This window comes from Fulmarus glacialis, unplaced genomic scaffold (assembly GCF_000690835.1).
Source record: "Fulmarus glacialis isolate BGI_N327 unplaced genomic scaffold, ASM69083v1 scaffold14167, whole genome shotgun sequence".
NCBI lineage: Eukaryota > Metazoa > Chordata > Aves > Procellariiformes > Procellariidae > Fulmarus > Fulmarus glacialis.
In genome coordinates this window covers 36,757-44,139 of record NW_009221359.1, presented here as the reverse complement: position 1 = coordinate 44,139, position 7,383 = coordinate 36,757, and positions in this window count along the sequence as shown.

Sequence of the window (7,383 nt, the reverse complement as noted above, 5' to 3'; positions counted from 1 at the left end):
GACAGAGAGAGATGACCAGGGTGTCAGCAGGTCAGGTTTATAAGGGAAGTATAGATTTCACCTCTTTACCTATCTACACCATAGAGAACAGGTAATTTGGCCTCCATACAACTAGAACTAGCCCTTTCACATTTAAAAATATTAAGTGACAAATTTGGTAGATTTCAGAATGTTCAGTAATGTTTTTGTAAGAATGGGTTGTCTGATCTGGTGATAACCGCACCATTTTCAACAGCAATTGTGCTAGCCTAAGAAATGCTCTTATTTTCACTTGTCCAGACTATTTTTTCCCTGTTTGCATTGTGAGGTCCATCTTTTATGCTAGCCTTATCACAGATGCATTATTTCTGGCAAGTTACAAGCAAAATGATGAAATCAGGTATGCCACTGTCCATAATATAGGAAAAAGCTAGATGTTTAATATATTAATACCATAATTTGCACTCAGTAGTTTTTTTTCCAAACTGCTGTACAAACATAGCAATTTTCATGTATGTACAATATAGCTAACTAAAGATATCTTTAAAGTATATCCTTAAAAATTAATTATCTATGTTAAGCGATCTATTTAAACAAATGCTAATTTTTCCCAAAAAACTATTTCCACAAACAGAGAGTGAAATATAAAGAAGACTTGTGTACAGTTCTGCTATATCCCAAAGGCAAAAAAAAAAAAAAAATATATATGCTGAATTGAAAACAGACTTTCAAATTACTATATCACTTGATCACTGCTTAGTGGCACTAGCGAATGACAAATATAGCTAAATACTTCCAAATGCACAGTAAAAAAATATCATGTCCGTATATCTCCCTGACAGGTCTTCATGCATTTCACATTTCAAAAGCGTGACAGGGATCTTATTTCTAAGATAAATTCCCCTATCTACTTATTTCCTCGTGTATTTATTGTGGATCTAACCTTCTACTACAAGAAATAAATAAGCAGGTTAAGTAGATGCTATCTTTTAACAAATAGTTTCTCCAGACTGTATTACAACTTTATGAATGACAAAATAAATCCCTCATTTTTAAATCCACCACGACGTACATTTAACAGTATTGCACCTATTGAACTTCAATGTGTACTCTATTATTCACACACAATAAAAATGTTAAAATAACACTGATAGTCTGTCTTTGAAGTGACAAAAGCCAGAAAAATCAGAATTAAAGCTGCAGCTCCATCTCTAACTAACCCCTGTGTGTGCCTTTGGTAGCAGTCCAAATAGGGTTTCTGACCTTTCTTAAGCTACCTTTGTATTCTTTTTTTTCTTTTCTTTTTTTTTAATTCGTCTCCTTAAATGGAGAAGGATAGAGAAAGATCACAGGAGGCTTCAGTGATGATAGTGATTTCTATCTGTCTCAGGCTCAGAGACAGTAGAGCTGCTTAGGACTTCAATTTATGTATTTTTGTAAACAAACAATTGTTAAATTAATCAGGCATTTTTTGTTTCTCAGTATTTCTAGACTTAAAGTCTTTTAACAAGTTCCTATTGCTCACTTCCAACGTTTGCAGCAGAATTTCATGCAAGAATTACCGATCAAACTTTACGACAGTACGTTTATATTTTCATATATATGTTGAATGGTCTTAATCAAGCACAGGATACCAACAGTACTGCTGCTCATTTCCTGATGTTGTGCACCCACCTGCCGTTAGTAAAAGTCCTTTTGATCATTTTTCCTCAAAGAAGAGGTTGCAGTGTGGCCAGTTGTCATAAACTGGTTGACGGCGGCGGCAGCAGCAGCAGAGTGTGGTTTACAAGGAATCTAAATGAATGTATCCATTCTGAGTTTAATGAGGAATGAGTTTTTTTCACAGGATTCCTGGTTCATTCAACACACAGGACGGCCCTGCTTTACAAGCATCATTTGGTGGAGAAGACTTTTGTCCATCAGAATACTTCTCACACAAAGTTTCCTGAACAAAAACTGAAAAGACACTTCTTTTGGAGAGTAACCCATACGTCAGAGATCCTACTTTGATTGTTAAATCCCATGTTTACCTACAGAACAAGCAATAATGACAAAATAAACTAATTCCAAATTTTTGAGAAATGCAAACTTTCACATGATCCATCAATGGGAACAGCATAAACTTCTGCCACCATTCACAAAAAGACAACAGCTATCATTTACACGAACCAATGGAGGAATCAGGGACTGTGTTAGATCTCAACAAAATTTTCCGCTGATGCAAGAGACCTAATATACGCCACATTAAACTCACAATTCTGCCTGAAAGCATATACTACAATTCATCAGCTCTTCTGTCCCTACATTATATGCCCTCTCTCCCTTCACTTACCTTTTCCTGTTCCTACATTCAGTCATCTTTTTCTCAAAGTCCTCCATCTTAGCGCCCATTTTTGCCATCTGCCCTGCTACTTAAACCTCGTACATAGAAATGTAGCTTCCTATCCTTACTCTTAACCCCATAATGTTCATATTGACAAATTCATAGTCAACCAACAGGGGTATCTCAAAGTGTAAGAAAAATTAAATTTCATTCAAAAATACACTGTATACATAAAATTAGCACATATGAAGCATATGTATGTGTTCTTTTCTCTTCATGAGCCAATATATTTTCAAGGTACGGTTACATAGGAACTGAGTACAAATGACGTTTTCCCATTTCACAATTTATTCATTGGAAAACACCTAGATCTTGGGCCCTGAAATCTGATGGAAAGCTGCATGGGGATGGCAGGGAAGGCGTTTTAAAAATTTCATAGTAATTTTCCAGCATTGAACCCAGAGACCTATTAATTCAAATATTACTATACAAAGTCTATGCAGGAGATATTGATGTAATTATACTGACTCCATCACTTCTTCCTAATAAGCATCTACCAGAAACTCAAGCTTCCTAAATGATAGGTATAGAAAGGAAATATTCTTACCCTCAATAGTCTTGCAAGTATTTAAGGAGACTGGCATGGCAGTAGGATGGAAAGCTGTGCAACGTATCTAAAAGCAATACTGAACTGTGTACCACTTCTGCAGATTACCAAAACTGGATTATGACCTTAAGTGGCAACCTCAAATCCAACAAGTGAATACATTTCTCTAAATTCTTGAAGTTTGCAGCACTTACCTGGCTTAATTCTGGTGGCTCACAATGTGCTGTCTAAATACGTATGTGTATAAATTTTAAAATGTAATTTCACCACTAAACTGTACCTGCTGTTAAGCATTTAAAAAAAAAAATTGAATGCCAGTAAGTACCTAGCAAAGGACAGTTTGAAACATGCAGTTTTCCTCAGAAAAGGATACTTACATGAAAGAATTGCATACTGATGCCTTAAAAACAAATGCACCTTGGAAAACTGAGCAATGTGTGAGATGACATATCACATTCCTGCAAAAAGCAAACCAACAAAAAACTATGGTGCATTCAACCCACTTGTTCGAACGGATCTGAAAGCCTGACTGCGTCACATTCTGAAAAGTCTCTCAAAAAAGGCACTGAGGGATTCTGCATTTATCGGCACTCATGTTTCTTCAGCTCTGAGGGAAAAAGGTGTTTTCAGAACTGCCATCACCTCAACTCTCAGTCTTAAAATAAGATGGCTCTGTCTGACTTGTGCATCAGCAATAGGTTACGCACATCAATTTCTGACCTTTGCTTCAGCTTTGAAATATCACCAATTTCAAATTTACCTGTCCTAACACACCGGGCTGAATGCCTTGTTTCGCAGAAGTGACAAAATTGGCCCCTTGCCTTCAATGCAGCAGCTGAGCAGAGGAAAATGTAGGCCTGTAGCTACCGGTTGGTTAACAATTCCACTGGTGATATACAAACCAGAAGAGCATATACCTTATTCTTCAGTCTCTCTTCTGACTCTGCAGTACATTTTGAGGTGAAATGTAGTCAAAATTTAGTCTTGTTGTTTTCCCAAGCGTTTATGCCTCTGAAAATAGTCAGTTATTCTGTTGAGGTGGCAGCTACTATTTTTACATCATTGCTTTTCAGAATAGAAGCATACTTTAAATTTGTATCTTCCCAATTAAAAACATTTTAAAACATAATCCAGTATAAGCGAAGTAGGACTAAAGGTTACTTTATGTGAGGAAAACAGCCTTACGAGCCAGCTGAAAGACATGATGCAACCACCAGACACAGCCTCATGATTCCCATTGTATTCATTAAGGCATAATGGAAAGTTTTAAATTTATCATCTTCCACAGTGTTATAATATTCTGTCAATTTTATAACATTAATCTTGCTGCAGAGCTTTTTATAACATACAATCACTTAAAATAGTGTCACAGCCTACTGTTTAATGCACATAAAGGTATGTTTCATTAACACTACTCTATGAGTTTTTACTAGGACAAATATATAATGTAGAAAAAACTGAACATCTGTATATAATAGTAGTGATTCAAAAGCTTTTATACCAATAAAACTTGCAGTTTCATTTGTACACTTTTTTCTTTACCTAGAGGATTCTAGAACATAGCACTGGAACAGAAACCTCTGGATTAACACAATCTAATGGAACGGTGCTATAAAATGGGCAATTTTTTTTGCAGTTCCATTACCTTTATCAGTTGCTCGCCATCATCAATTTCTCAGTTGTGACTACAGTGCATGTGACTTAATGTTTTTACATAAGAAAAGCTTGGTCTGCCCTAAAACGATTCTGGATAAATTTATCCACATTCTGGAAAATCTCATAGATTTATATTAGATTCTGTGGGAAAAAAGAGTGATGGAAGATTTTGAATTCTATAGAAAAAAATAAATCACTTGACCAAATGCTCTACAGAGTATTTTACATAAGCACAAGTAGCTCATGGCATTCAGGCAGAGGCAGAACAGAAGGAAAAAATAGAACTGTAATTCAGTCTATAGATTAGACTGAATGGAACTCATCCATATGTTTTTAAATACAGGTCTTTAATTTTTAAAAGTAATATGCACTATACTGGAGTTTAGAAGATGAGGTTCAAAACACTAGGATCTTCATGATTGTAAACTTAGGTTCTGCTATCACACGTCTGCACATTTTTACGGAAAGAGAGATGCAACTACCTTGCAATACCATGTATGTTCCAAAGGTTACATCAAGATGTCCTTAGGACAACTCTAAAGATGGATACAGTTAAAGCAAAACTTGTCTTTAGAAATGTCTTTTTATTTCAATTTTAATTGAACCATTGCCTGTCTTCAAGGATATTACAAATTTCCTTCAATATCTTTTGAAAATAGAAGGGAAATCACGATAAACAAATATTTGAAGTCAATACTATTGGCACCTTGGTACTAGTGGTTATTTCTTGTTGCGCAAAGAGAAAACAGTTCCTACGTTTTAACAATGCTTTTTGATATTTGCTGTCAATTTTTTCTTTTTTTTTTTTTTTTATTTATTTTGGAAATCTGGCAGCTCTCCACCATAACACTAGTAGCGTGCAGAACAGCAACACTGACAATGGCTTGTGTCATTGGAATAAATAAATTCCGATAGCCAATACAATCAACTCACAGACAGGCGGATGCTTGAAAAGCAATGGTATGTATTAATTTTGAGCTAAATCTTATCATCCTCTCTCAGACAGAACACCCATTCACGTAAGAGCTGACCCGTTACTCTAATGCATATTTGCAGGAGCAGACTGTTAAGAGCGAGCTTTGCTGTATATTAAGTTAATAGTTTAAGCCTTGAGCAGAGTTTTCCCATGAAAAGTTTCCTCTTCAGGATGGACATCTAACTAGGTCTAAGAGGCAAACTAGATTGTAGTCTTATCAAATAAAATATTTGCAACACCCCCCCCCCCAAAACCGCTACCAGACCTGAGCAGACAAAATAATTTTCTTTCTTTCAGGCTTCTGACTACCCCTATGTTCAAGTGCACATAATTTAAAAACACAAATAAAACTCATCTCTGTATATTCATCAAGTGCTGGAGAAGATCAGTATTTCTTTGCACATTTGCAATCAGCTACTTTGGCAGTTCTCACATTTCTTATTTTCTACCACATTAAAGTCTTCTATCCTTTGCATTCTATCCTTCTATCCAAAAAAAAGCAGCATATAATGGCTAGAAACCAGCAGATACTGACTCCTACTCTGATTCACAATTAATTTCCAACTTAACTAAACCTTTATTAAAAATATATCTTTTAAAACTCCAGAGGTCTTTCAAAAGTGATGAAAACTATTCTTTTGCTAACAAAACAAAGGAAACACAATGAGTTTAATTTAGGTCACAGTGACATCAGAGAGGTTTATTTATTGCCAGCTTTGTTGCATCCAACAAAGCTTTAATCTGTGACATGCTGTAGCTTGTAAAACAGGAAAGTGGTATGGTATCAGAGAAACTACACCATGTCATACATTTCTAAAAACGTCTGGTGTCAAGCACATTACATTCAGCAACATCATCAGAAGAAAGAAAAGGGATTTTGGGGGGGTTGTTTTTTGTATTTTCGGTTTACATTTACAGTGGAAACAGCCTTTGAAAATTCCTATAAAGACTTCACATACTGAGACACAGCTGTTTTTATGTAGTCGGAGATGATGAGAGTACAATGTTTTCATGAAGCTGAAAATCAGGGCAGACCTTAGGTTTTACAAAGGAAAGGGGTGAGAATCAAGGCTTGCTTCCATGAACTGCAGAGCTCACCCAGCGTCAGGCAGATACATCTCAGCAGGACAGAAGGGTGGGAAAATTGGAAGATTTCAGCACGCACAGGACAAGGATTATTTTGCTTGTTCAAGCCAGGGTTTCATCAGGTATTACGGGAAATGAAGGAGTGCAGTGGCTGAGAAGTCCACTGTGGGCTTCGAGTACCAAAACCCGCTCCAAATCCAGCCACATTTGGCTGACCCCCTGCGACCCCAAGTCTTTTGGGAACACCTTGGGAAGTGCTAAGCCATTGCGGATAGATTAACAGAGCCTGGAGAACTACAGTGGCCCGATGGACGTATGGCTGCTGAAAATGTGACTGAGAGTAAGGCTTTAATGCTTGCCTGAAAAGAAGGTTCCTCTTAATTTTAACCAAATGCTTATTGGGAAGTATATGTATTTGTAGTTCAGCTTCTTCTTAATTACCTTTAACATATGCTACCATGCTTCAGACTTCTGAAAATATCAGACTTACTCAAATCCACATGCCAGCAACAGTTTGTATCTGGTGGTTAATTTAAGCTGAGTTCAGCTACCAATGCAAAAAGTTCACCTGCTTGTGAGAAGCCCAGATTTCCCTGTTTGTTCGTGAACCTCCCCAGCATGGTCTAATTCTAATGGAGAGTCATTTACAGTATAAGCTGTGCTACAATGCTGATAAATAGACAAATAAAGACTTTGATTTTGACAACTGCACTTTAAATGTATTTTCTAAAAAAATAGATAGTTCCACCGCTATCA